Below are 12923 nucleotides of genomic sequence, written 5' to 3' on the forward strand. Positions count from 1 at the left end.
AAGTCCCTGACCATCCAGCCAAACCATTAGCAACAGTCCATGAGTCAGTATACAAATGCACCTCTGGCCAGTTCTCCTTCCAAGCAAAATGAACAACCAGGTGCACTGCTCGAAGTTCTGTCCACTGGAAGGATTTCCCTCACCACTGTCCTACAAGGACACCCCAGAAAAGGGTTGTAATGCTGCAGATGTCCACTTTCGGGTGTACCTGCATATCATGCTGAACCATATGTAAACCATGCCCCAGTTTTCTCTTCCTCAGTCAATTCACTGTAAGGAACTCTCCAAGAGGCCATAGCTCTGGTCTGGGAAAGAGACAGTAATATGGCAGGAGTGGAGACCATGGGCATTTGGGCCACTTCTTCATGTAACTTACTTGTGCCTTCAAGACCTGCTCTGGCCCTATCTCCTATATACCATTTCCATTTTACAATAGAGTGCTGCTGCACACATCCAACCTTATGGCTTGGTGGGTCAGACAACACCCAGCTCATGATAGGCAACTTAGGTCTCATGGTAACTTGGTGGCCCATGGTTAAGCATTCAGTCTCTACTCAGGCCCAGTAGCAGGTCAAAAGCTGTTTCTCAAAAGGAGAGTAGTTATCTGCAGCAGATGGTAAGGCTCTTCTCCAAAAACTTAAGGGTCTGCTTTGTGATTCTCCTATAGGGGCCTGCCAAAGGCTCCAGACAGCATCTCTATTTGCCACTGACACTTCCAGCACTATTGGATCTGCTGGATCATATGGCCCAAGTGGCAGAGCAGCTTGTACAGCAGCCTGGACCTGTTGCAGAGCCTCCTCTTTTTCAGGTCCTTGCTCAAAATTAGCAGCTTTTCTGGTCACCCGATAAATGGGTCAGAGTAGCACACCCAAATGAGGAATATGTTGTCACCAAAATCCAAAGAGACCAACTAGGTGTTGTGCCTCTTTTTTGGTCATAGGAGGGGCCAGATGCAGCAACTTATCCTTCACCTTAGAAGGAATATCTCGACATGCCCCACACCACTGGACACCTAGAAATTTCACTGAGATGGAAGGCCCCTGTATTTTTGTTGGATTTATCTCTCATACTCTGATATGCAAATGCCTTACCAGTAAGTCTAGAGAGGTTGCTACTTCTTGCTCACTAGGTCCAATCAACATGATATCATCAATATAATGAACCAGTGTGATGTCTTGTGGGAGGGAGAAATGATCAAGGTCCCTGCAGACAAGATTATGACATAGGGCTGGAGAGTGGATATTCACCTGAGGTAAGACATTGAAAGTATATTGCTGACCTTGCCAGCTGAAAACGAACTGTTTCTGGTGGTCCTTACTAATAGCTATTGAGAAAAAATAATTTGCCAGTTCAATAGTTGCATACCACATACCAGGGGATATACTGATTTGCTCAAGCAATGATACCACATCTGGAACAGCAGCTGCAATTGGAGTTACCACCTGGTTGAGTTTCTGATAATTCACTGTCATCCTCCAAGACTCATCTGTTTTCTGCACAGGCCAAATAGGAAAGTTGAATAGGGATGTGGTAGGAATCACCTACCAGGAATCTGGTATTGCTTCTGATTTACTATTTTGCTCTGTAGGGGCAGTTCTAGTGGCTTCTACTTGACCTTTCCCACCATAATAGCCCTCACTGCATGAGTTAGAGAGCCAAAATGGGGATTCCACCAGTTGCTCATTATGTCTATACCAATTATACATTCTGGAACTGGGGAAATAACAACAGAATGGGTCCTGGGGCCCACTGAACCCACTGTGAGATGGACCTGTGTGTTTGAAACTCTAATCAGATCCTCTTCCTGGGGATGTGATTAAATCAAGAATGGTTGTGTAGCTGAGGTAGGTGACAATATGTCTCCAGCCATCTGGGTGGGTCTTGGTAAGTTTCTGGAGTCCTGCAAAAGAGGAAACATTTTGGAGAATGAAAGACTCACAGAGAGCACAGCAGAATGACATGGCCACAAGAAGCAGAGTTCACCCACCAGCGACCTTTGGAGATGAAGAAGGAACATACCTCCCAGGGAGTTTCCTGAAACAGGAAGCCAGGAGAAGAAGCTAGCAGATGATGCCGTACTCACCATATACCTTTCCAGATTAGAGAGGCACCCTGACTGTATTCACCATGTGCCTTTGCAGACAAGAGAGAAACTGCAACTATGTTTACCATGTGACTTCTCACTTGAGAGAGAAACCCTGAACCTCATCTGCTTTTTTGAACCAGAGTAGATCTCCCTGGATGACTTAGATTGGACATTCCTATAGACTTGATTAATTGGGACATTTTCTGGGCCTTTGAACTGTAAACTTATTAAATTAGCTTTTTTTTAAAAATTATTCCATTTCTGGTATATTGCACTCCTGCAGCTAACAAACTAGAACAGATTTTGGTACCGGAGAGTGGGGTGCTCCTGCTGCACTTTGGAAATACCAAAGATGGTGGAACAGTGTTTTCAATGGATAAGGGGAAGAATCAGTGAGAATTGTGAGAACCTCAAAAGAGAAGGCCTAGAATGCTTTGAAGAGACTATTGGTAGAAATGTGGGCTCTAAAGATACCTTTGATGAGGCCATAGACAGAAATGAGGCATGTCTTATTGCAAACTGGAAGGAAGGTAATCTTTGTTTTCAAATAGCAGATAATTGGGCAGAATGGACAAGTGACTTTGTCTGGAAGGTAGATTTTAAGTGCGATAAACTTGGATATTTAGCAGAAGAGATCTCCAAGTTAACACATCCAGGGAAAGATTACCTTGGCTCAAGATGACCAGTGATGTTACTATTTCCCAGCTGACTTCTGCTAGCCTTCTTTCTAGGTTTCTTCAACAGCTTCCCCAGGGATGTTTTCAAGCTTTTTCCAAAATAGATCTCTTTTAAATGGCTCCAGTATGTAACCCCACCTTGAATGGGTGGATACACACCTCCACAGAAACCATCTAATCAGAAGTTACCACCCACCATTGGGTGAGTCTCATCTCCATGGAAACAGTCACCCAATTGTGACTATGACTTTTGATGAGGCAGCGATATGACTCTGCCCAGTCCAGGTGGGTCATGATTAATTTACTGGAATCCTTAAAAGAGGAAACATTTTGGAGAGAGTCAGAAATGACAGAACCTTCAGAGCCGACAGAGAGAGCAGATGTAGACACTTGGAGAACAGTTGCATCAGAGAACAGAGATACAGATGTTTGGAGATGCTTGGAGCCCAGCAGACATCCCCATGAGATGTTAAGCAAGCCAGAATTTGGAGAGAGCCAAGGGAAGCCAAGTAATGAAAGCCAGGCCCAGAGAAGCAAAGTGAGGAACTCCCACAAGACTAAAGGATGAAAGCAATAGAACCCAGGAGCAAGGGACCAGCAGATGCCACCCAGGTGACTTCCCAGCTGACAGAGCTATTCCAGATGCATCAGCCTTTCTTGAGTGAAGGTAGCCTCTTATTGCTGCCTTAATTTGGACACTTTCACTTCCTTAAAACTGTAAACTTGTAACTTATTAAATTCCACTTTTAAAAAGCATTCCAGTTCTGGTATATCACATTCTGGCAGCTTGCAAATTAGATCAATATCTTAAGTCCAAAGAAAGGGCTGATGAAGGTCAAGCTTTCTCTATCAGCTGGGAGGACACATGGTGGTGCCTGCTACCTTTCTCTCCTCATTTCATAAGGCTTCCCTGGGGGTGGTTTTCTCTGTGCATCTCCAAATGTCTCTGGGCTGTGTGGGCTTTGTTGTCTCTTAAGCTTTTTCCAAAATGGATCCCTCTTAAAAGTCTCCAGAAACCCCACCTTGAATGGGTGGAGACACATCTCCATGGAACCCATCTAATCAGAAGTTACCACACATAGCTGGGTGGGTCACATCTCCATGGAAACAATAAAAAAGATCCCACCCAGCAATGTTGAATGAAGGTTAAAGAGCATGGCTTTTCTGGGGTACGTGGCAGTTTTGAACCGACAAATTGTACCCTTTGGACCCCCAAAAGGCACATTCTTTTGAAATGCAAAATGCATTCACTCCATCACAATATCATAAAGCCTTAAACTATTTCAGTAACAATACAAATACCTTACAAAGTCAGAAATCATACAAAATCCCAACAAAGTGTAGCTACAGGCATGGTTTGTCCTAAGGCAGAATTCTATTCTAGCTCTCATCCTGTGAAACTCAAATCAAGTTATAAAGGAGGAATGAGTGTGTGCCCCAGAGATGGCAGAGGGCCTGCCTGAGGCTCTGATGTTTGGAGAGGGTAGAGCCAAGAAAAAGTGTGCTCCCAAATGTCCTTCAAGGTTGCAATGCTCACCCCAGCATTTGGGGTGCTTTCCAAGGGCTACTGTGTAAGCTCTTGGAAAGGGTGGGACTGCCGCTTTCTAAAACCCCAAGGACAACTGACTCTCAGACTTCAAATCTAATGGAGTTTGCCCTGCAGGTTTTCAGAGGATATGCCAATATATAAAGGAGGAATAATCATAGGATAAATGTTCTCATTTCCATAGGGAGAAATTAGAAGGAACATAGGGGTCATTTGGACCCTAATAGTTCTGAAAACCTGCAGTGCAAACTCCATTAGATTTGAAAGGCTGAGAGTCAGTTGTCCTCTGGCCTTTAGAAAGCAGCAGTCCTACCCTTTCCAAGAGCTTACACAGCAGCCCTTGGAAAGCACCCCAAATGCTGGAGATAAAATTGTAACCTTGAAGGACATTACTAAAGAGGACACTTTTGGCTCCACCTTCTCCAAACATCAGGGTCTCAGGCAGGCCCTCTCCCATCTCTGGGGCACACACCCAGCCCCTCCAAAACAATGGGGTGTCTAGCCCAAAACTAAAGGACAAATACTGTATGGTCCCACTGATGTGAACCGACATTCGAGAATCAGCTTGGAATATATCATTGGTAACAGAGACTAGCAGGAGTTAGAAACAGGGTAAGATAATGGGTAATTGGAGCTGAAGGGATACAGACTGTGCAACAGGACTAGATACAAAAACTCAAAAATGGACAGCACAATGATACCTAAGTGTAATGTAACTAGGTTGGAACACTGAATGAAGCTGCACCTGAAATATGGTTTTTTGTTTGTTTGTTTGTGTGTTTGTATCTTTTGTTTTTGTTTTTTTCTTTTTCCTTTTTATATATATATATATTTATTAGTATTATTATTTTAATTCTCTTCTCTATATTAACATTCTATATCTTTTTCTGCTGTTTTGCTAGTTCTTTTCCTAAATCGATGCAAATGTACTAAGAAATGATGATCATACATCTATGTGATGATACTAAGAATTACTGAGTGCATGTGTAGAATGGAATGATTTCTAAATGTTGTGTTAATTTCTTTTCTTTTTTTTGATTAATAAAAAAAAATTAAACAAAAAAAAACAAAAAAAAACCAATGGGGTGGCATCCAGGTTCTTCCTAGTCTACAAAGAATATGCTCCACCCTTTCCAAGGCCTGGGGGACAGCCTCTCATAGCACACAAGTGGAAGGTCCACACTTTGCCTTTAGGGCAAACATACCTTCTCCAGGTGGTTGGAAAGGTCTGCTCTCCTGGCCCCAGACTCCTTGGCTTCAGATCTTAGCTTCCATGCTTTTGCCTCTGAAATTACTTTTCCTTCAATTTGTCCCTTTTCTGTCACTTTTAGTCCAGACTAGCAGTGGTTCCATTTATGCAGACCGCACATCATCTCTTGTTGGTTTTCTGTGTAGTAGGCTGGGATCAAAACCATGAGACAGTAGGATTTTCCACAAATCCTTCTTGGATAACTCCATCTCCAACCCTGGCTTTTTCTGAAATGGCTGTCTGGTTCCATGTTTGGTTAAATCCTCACATGGGGCACTTTTCTCTGGGGTCTCTCTTTCTGGAAGCCCAGAATTTTCCAGACTATTAGTTTCTGGTTTCTTTGTACCCAAGAGTTCAGTTCTTAGCTTTTCTCATTCCTGTTGCATTTCACTATAAGCTGCAAGGAGAAACCAGGCCACAGTTTCCATATTTAATATAGAAATCTGCTCAGCTAAGTATCCTGGGTCAATGCCTTTAAATTCTAACTTCCATCCAGCAGCAGTACTCAATTTTGCTAAATTTTCTGCTTCTTTACAACAAGGATTGCATACCTTCCAATTTGCAATAATGCATGCATCATTTCTGTCTAAGGCCTTATCAGAAGTATCTTCAGAGTCTACATTTCTACCAATAGTATCCTCAAAGCATTCTAGGCCTTCTCTATCAAGCTCTTCATGACTCTTCCAGAATTTTCCCCTTATGCACCTAACAAATTGTTCCAACATGTTTGGTATTTGCAAACCCAAGCAGTACACCATGTCTCTGGTAGCAAAATCTGTTTTAGTTTGTTAAGATGCCAGAATGCAATATGCCAGACATGGAATGGCTTTATTTTTTTTTCAAGTCTCTATTTTGTTTTAGTTTTTAAAAGTAATTTCTCTCCTTCACAATTTGTTGTCACACACACATGTGTGCACATTTCACACAACACACAACTTGAGATGGCCAGAGAAACATGGATAACCTACTTTTTCTTTTTTTTTTTTTTTTACAAAATTCAAAGTAGATTATACTCGTGTGGTTTTCAGTCATCACACAACAAACAGACATGATCCACTTACTGATTTATGCTCCCCAAATGCTTTAACAGTGAGGATTTTCTATGAAAGTAGACATAAAACATCTTGTTTTTACTAAAGCCAGTCTCAGGCATACATTTTATGTTTATATATAGTCCTTGAGAATACTATAGTAGCAGTACATAAGTTCATTCTGTAAGAAGATCTGCAAGATGATTTTCAAGAGGCTTCATGCATTGTACTCTCAAATAAAAATCCTTAGTCAAAAGATAATAACAGTTAAAACTGCATATTTATGTCAGAGAGCAGAAGAAGGTATAAATGTAAATAGCTGTGCTTAGGGACTCTTTTGGCAAAGTTGTTCCAATAATAAATAAAAACTAGAAAACTCTCAGACTGATACAAAGTGGACATAGGCATCAAGAATTATCTATACTTGGCTCAGAGTTTTTAGGAGAAAATAATATCCACACAAATGACACAGCATCTGGTAATCTCAATTTGGGCAAGTCCTTACTGTCAGTCAGTCTGGAGGCTTGGGAGAAAAAAATAAATTTGTTTTTCCCCTGTTAACAGAAAGGCAGGGTGAAACTACTAGCTAAACTAATGCCTTCCTTCCTTTAGAACTCTTAGATCAATTAGAGAGGTTGCCCTATCGTAGCGCAAAAACCAGGAACAAGGCCACAGGCCTCCAGGAACATTCTGCAAAGTTAGAACAGGCTGAGACTAAGGATCCGTAGTTTTGGGAAGCAGGTTTTATTTGCTATGACCATAGGGCTCAGCTGAGTAGCCTCTGAAAGTCTGAGCCCCAAACAAAAGGCAACCTTAGCTTTTATAGACTCTTTGACATGTTAAAGACAAGGTAAACAATTGGCTGATTTAAGTTGAGAATGGCCCAAAACTGAACCGTTGAGGGGCCCCCACCCCAAGAATGTCTTATCTTGCCTACGTGCACCTTCACCAGTTCATGAAGGCTAGGGGAGGGGTTTCTATCCCAGGAAATGTGCCTTATCTCACTTGCCTGCAAGGAGAGGGGGTTTGGGGATTTTCCACAGAGAGCACAGCTAAGCCAGAAGGAGGGGAAGGCCTGCCTGCTACACTATTTCTAGTGGGTTTTAATTTCAAAACTAACATGCTTAGCATTTGGACCACAACCTATTTTGTAGTTCACCTAGGATAAGCATGATCCCTCAGTACTTGGTGCTTTTTTTGAACTTCCACACATGAACTGTAAAACTCTTATTTAAGAAATACCATGGCAACTGTTTATGGTACTAGAGGACAAGGTATAATTTACATAGTAATATTGATGCTTGTAGCCAAGAAATAAATGTACTTTTTATTTTTAGACTGGTCAGTTTGTGCCTTTAGACCTTTAACTTTGAAGGACTCCTGACCTTAACAATCAAAGCAAACTAGAAAAAGATGACAAAATAACAAATGTTTTATTTAAACTCTTCTGTGCAATAGGTACAGATAGAAAAATTACTCATTCAAATAATTTCATAGGTGTCACTCAGAAGCATCCTTGCTGTCTGTAACTTAATATGCTAGAGCCCTTAAAATAAAATTATAGGGGAATTTAAAGTGTATATTATATACTTGCAATTATTTTAAATCGTTCAAGTTTATAGCATGTTACTGGAGTGAGATAGAGATAAAGACAGTTCACATTTATATTTAGAAGATAAAATTACTACAGAAGTCAGCTGAAATCCTTGCTCATGTTTAAGTATAGTCTTTGTGATAAGACCTAAAGTATAAGCAGGCACTAATTTTTGATTCACACTCAAGTGGGGGTAGAAAGGTACCAGCAATTCCACATTGCCCAGTGTAGCCAGCATTAGGGCTGCAGTGCACACCAATCCCAGGAAGACAGATAGTGAACTAGGCCCTGAGGAGATGGCTGTGGTTCCTGCATGAAATGACTGCCCAAAAAATAAACTTTCTCTTAAATCCTCCTTCATTCTTTTCTCCTGTTTTTCCTTTTATTGTTCTTTTGTATATGAAGAGTAGCAATACCTTCTTTCCTTCCTAAAGCCTTCCTCTGACTGCTCAGGAACTTGGAGATGGAATTTGTCTATTACACCATAGTGATGGGATCAAACATCTCTATCACAAATCACAATATCCACACCACACTGAGGCCTTACTGCACCTGCAGCATCAATGACAACACACTTATTTGGAGTAGTACTCAAAACTTTGAACTTCAAGGCAAACTCACAGGGATTATATAGAGTCAGCTCTTGCTTATGTGTTGCCTGATCATCTGCATAAAGTGTTACCTCCATGGAAAATACAAGATCTGGAAGATTTCCTTCCACTGACTCTGGTTGTCTTTTTTGTTGATGCATTGGCACTAAACCCCCTTGCTGCACTTCTGTTTCTACAGTCTCTTCTGATCTGGGCTTTTCTTAGATGAAGTTAAAACTCAAAAACACACTAGCTACTAAAATATCATCTGCCTATAGCAAAAGGACACTTTGATGCAATTTTTTTCCAACCTTTTTTTGTTTTTTTATTTATTAGTTAAAAAATTAACAACAAAAAACATCAACACATCATTCCGTTCTACATATACAATCAGCGATTCTCAATGTCATCACATAGTTGCATATTCATCATTTCTTAGAACATTTGCATTGATTTAGAAAAAGAAATAAAAAGACAGCAAAAAAGAAACAAAATGATAACAGAAAAAAAAGATTATACATACCATGCCCCTTACCCCTCGTTTTCATTCATCACTAGCATTTCAAACTAAATTTATTTCAACATTTGTTCCCCCTATTATTTATTTTATTCCATATGTTCTACTCATCTGTTGACATGGTAGATAAAAAGAGCATCAGACACAAGGTTTTCACAATCACAGAGTCATATTGTGAAAGCTATATCATTATTCAATCATCCTCAAGAAACATGGCTACTGGAACACAGCTCTGCGTTTTCAGGCAGTTTCCGCCAGTCTCTCCACTGTATCTTGAACAAAAGGGTGATGTCTACTTGATGTGTAGGAGTGGCCTCCGGGATAACCTCTCGACTCTCAGCCGTTGACACTTTGTCTCATTTCACTCTTCCCCCTTTTGGTCGAGAGGGTTCTCTCAATCCCTTGATGTTAATTCTCAGCTCGTTCTAGGGTTTTTCTTGATCCCTTGATGCTGAGTCTCAGCTCATTCCAGGATCTCTGTCCCACATTGCCAGGAGGGTCCACATCCCTGGGAGTCATGTCCTATGCAGAGTGGGGGAGGGTGGTGAGACTGCTCATCGTGTTGGCTGGAGAGAGGGGCCACATCTGAGCAACAAAAGAGGATCTCTTGGGGGTGACTGTTAGGCCTAGATTTTGAGTAGACTTGACCTATCCTTTGTGGGGATAAGTTTCATATGAACAAACCCCAAGACCGGGGGCTCAGCCTATAGCTTTGGTTGTCCACACTGCTTGTGAGACTATCAAGAATTCAACTTGGGGAATTTGAATTTCTCCCCGTTCTCACCATTCCCTGAAGGGGGCTTTGCATATACTTTTCCACTCACTGATTGAATCACTCTGGAATTCATTAGGGCATCACTCTGGACAAACCAACAAAATCTCATGTCCTACCTGAGATTCCAGGTACTTGTGGCATTCAATCAAACTATCTACATAAATTATATTGGGAAATGCACTAGTCAGAATATGAATTTTGTAACAAAGATTTCTTGCTTTAGTCTCACACATAAGGTGACATTTTAAAATATTAATTACCATCTATTTTCAGCACCCTGCAATAATGACATTCCTTTGTTGTTCCTCATGCAAGAACATTTTAAAAATTTGTACATTGTACATTTCACTATTATTGTACACTCTAGGCAATCCTAGATTATACTATCTCAATCTTTAACATCTATCTTTCTTTCTGATTTCATTTATGACTTTGATGCTATTTTAAAGCAAACATATCTTTTGCTAAGAATTCTCCAGCGAGCGTGGGAGAATTCTTAAATCCTTGTGGTAAAACAGTCCATGTAAGTTGCTCTCTAATTTTACTGCTGGGTCCTCCCATTTAAAGGCAAATATTCCAAACAAATATTTTCCTTTGGTATGCAAAAGAAAGCATCTTTTAAATTTAATAAGAGAATCATTTGAACTTACTAGTTAAAGTTTTCAATAAAGTATAAGGATTATGGACAACTGGATAAATGTCTTTCATAATTTTATTTATGGCCCTTAAATCTTGAACAAACCTATATTCCCCATTAGTGTTAGGTTTCAAATCTGGGAATATAGACATATTATATGAGACTGGCAAGCCTCCTTTATGGTTTCCTTTTCTGTTGCAGCAGGATCCTCACATATAGCTCCCTCTGAATCCTCAAGATACAATTAATTAAATCTTGTTACAATCTCTTTGTCTTTCAACAACCATACAAATGATTGAATGTCAGGCACTACTTTTAACCTCTTGCTTTTCTTGCAACACATCTCTAGTTAGATAATCACCAAAAGGTCAGTAGTCCCTTTCCATGTTCATTCTTCCCCTTTACTTAATTTATATTGTGGCCACACAGAGTTTTGATAATGCACTAACAATTGCTTATTTAAATGACATTTTCTTAATTTAAACCAAATGCTAAGAATCATTCCCAAGGGAGATGTAGCTGGTGAACTTCAAGAGTTTTCCATGACTGTAAATTAAAAAAAAAATCATGAAGGCAGAGCATCAGAGTAGGAGCTCCTTAAATGCAACTGGTTCACCACACATCTGCTAACTGTATAATTGTGCAAAATCAAAAAGTGAACCACAAATCTTGAGTCATGGATAGTGGAGCTCAATTCCACTATCCCCTACATTCTCAATCTCTTATGTGAACAGTCCATTTATTTGCTTGCTTTCCTGGTTCTCCTCTCTGAATATCACTTTCATTAGAATGTTTGGTATTTTCTGTCTTACATGCTGGGCTCCTTTCATGTTAAAGGGCCTGAAAGAGAGGATTTTATTAGGATTGCCTCTCATTGTAACAAAATCTGAGTGAAACAATGCCACTTTCAGTCTTTTGTCAGTCATCTACTGTTTAACATGGCACTCAAGCTTATTCCTTGAAGGTGTTGACTTCTGGATTACTATAACTCTAACATAACTAATGATGATTTTAACTTCCACAAAGATGATCCTTCCAATACTGGCTTATTAATTGACTGATTAGCCAATTACTTTTCAAGAATATTTAATCTACCTTAGATGCTCACTCTCACAGTCATATCCAACAACTTGTGATCACCATTTATAATCTCAGTTTCATACCCACTAACCTCCAATCCCACACCATGTATTTCAATTTTAAATATACTATAGCCCAATTCTAACAATTTCTTGATGCCAATGTGATGTAGAAAACATTGATGATACCAAATTTTTACATGACATTAAGCATAATCTTGCCTAAGAAAATGCACAAGTTGTTCCCTGTGACTTAATTATTCTTTCTAAAGACATCTCTGGCTTAAAACTTCACTTTACTTGGTTATTATTCAATTCTGCCTTTTAAGTATGCTTTCCCTGTCTCACTTACAGAATTTCAATTCCTATTCATGAATATTTCACATCACTTATTACTCCATCCCTGATTAATTTTTCTCCCTAAAAATTATAATTATCTAACATGCCATAAAGTTTATTTTTTAATTTGGTTTATTATATGTCTCTAAAACAAAGATTGTATTTCATATAAGGATATATATATATATTTACTATAAATCCCCAGTGCCTAGAATATTGTTTGGCACATAGTAAGTAAACAGTAATTTTGTTGAATTAATAAAGGAATAACACTAAAAAAAAAAAAAACTCCAAAACATTTCATCTCAAAACATGAGCTCCTCAGACAGGAGCTGTGACTGTTTCTCCAATCCTTTGTCATCACCTCTAGGCTGCACTGTGGAATGGCTTTTAAAAGGGAATTTATTAAGTTGCAAATTTACAGGTCTAAGGCCACAGAAATATTATTGCTGAAATGTTTAGTTCTCCTTTCAATTCTGTAAATGTTCACTTCATGTATTTAGAAGCTTTTGGTTAGTTACATGGGTGTCAGTCTTATTTAAGATTATTTTGTACGTGATGAGTTGCTTCTTTGTTACTCCTTTTGAGATTCACTCATTGTCTTTGGCTTCCAGCTGTATTTTATCATGTGTCTAAGTATGGATGCCTTTGAATTATCCTACTTTGAGTTCACTGACCTCTTGGATGGGTAGATAAATGTTGATTATCCAATCTGGGAGGTTTTGAGCCATTTTTCATCCTTCAGATACCCTTCCCCTTCCCCGCCTGTCCTTCTGAAGGGCCCATTACGTGTGTGTTGATGT

The 12923-nt window shown here is 39.7% G+C and overlaps 1 pseudogene; it reads right to left on the reverse strand.

Moving 5' to 3' along the window:
• Positions 1-8205: 8205 nt before the first annotated feature.
• Positions 8206-8934, reverse strand: LOC143657450 (motile sperm domain-containing protein 1 pseudogene; annotated as a pseudogene).
• Positions 8935-12923: the final 3989 nt, after the last annotated feature.

The sequence above is a fragment of the Tamandua tetradactyla genome, chromosome 2 (assembly GCF_023851605.1).
Source record: "Tamandua tetradactyla isolate mTamTet1 chromosome 2, mTamTet1.pri, whole genome shotgun sequence".
Taxonomy (NCBI): Eukaryota; Metazoa; Chordata; class Mammalia; order Pilosa; family Myrmecophagidae; genus Tamandua; species Tamandua tetradactyla.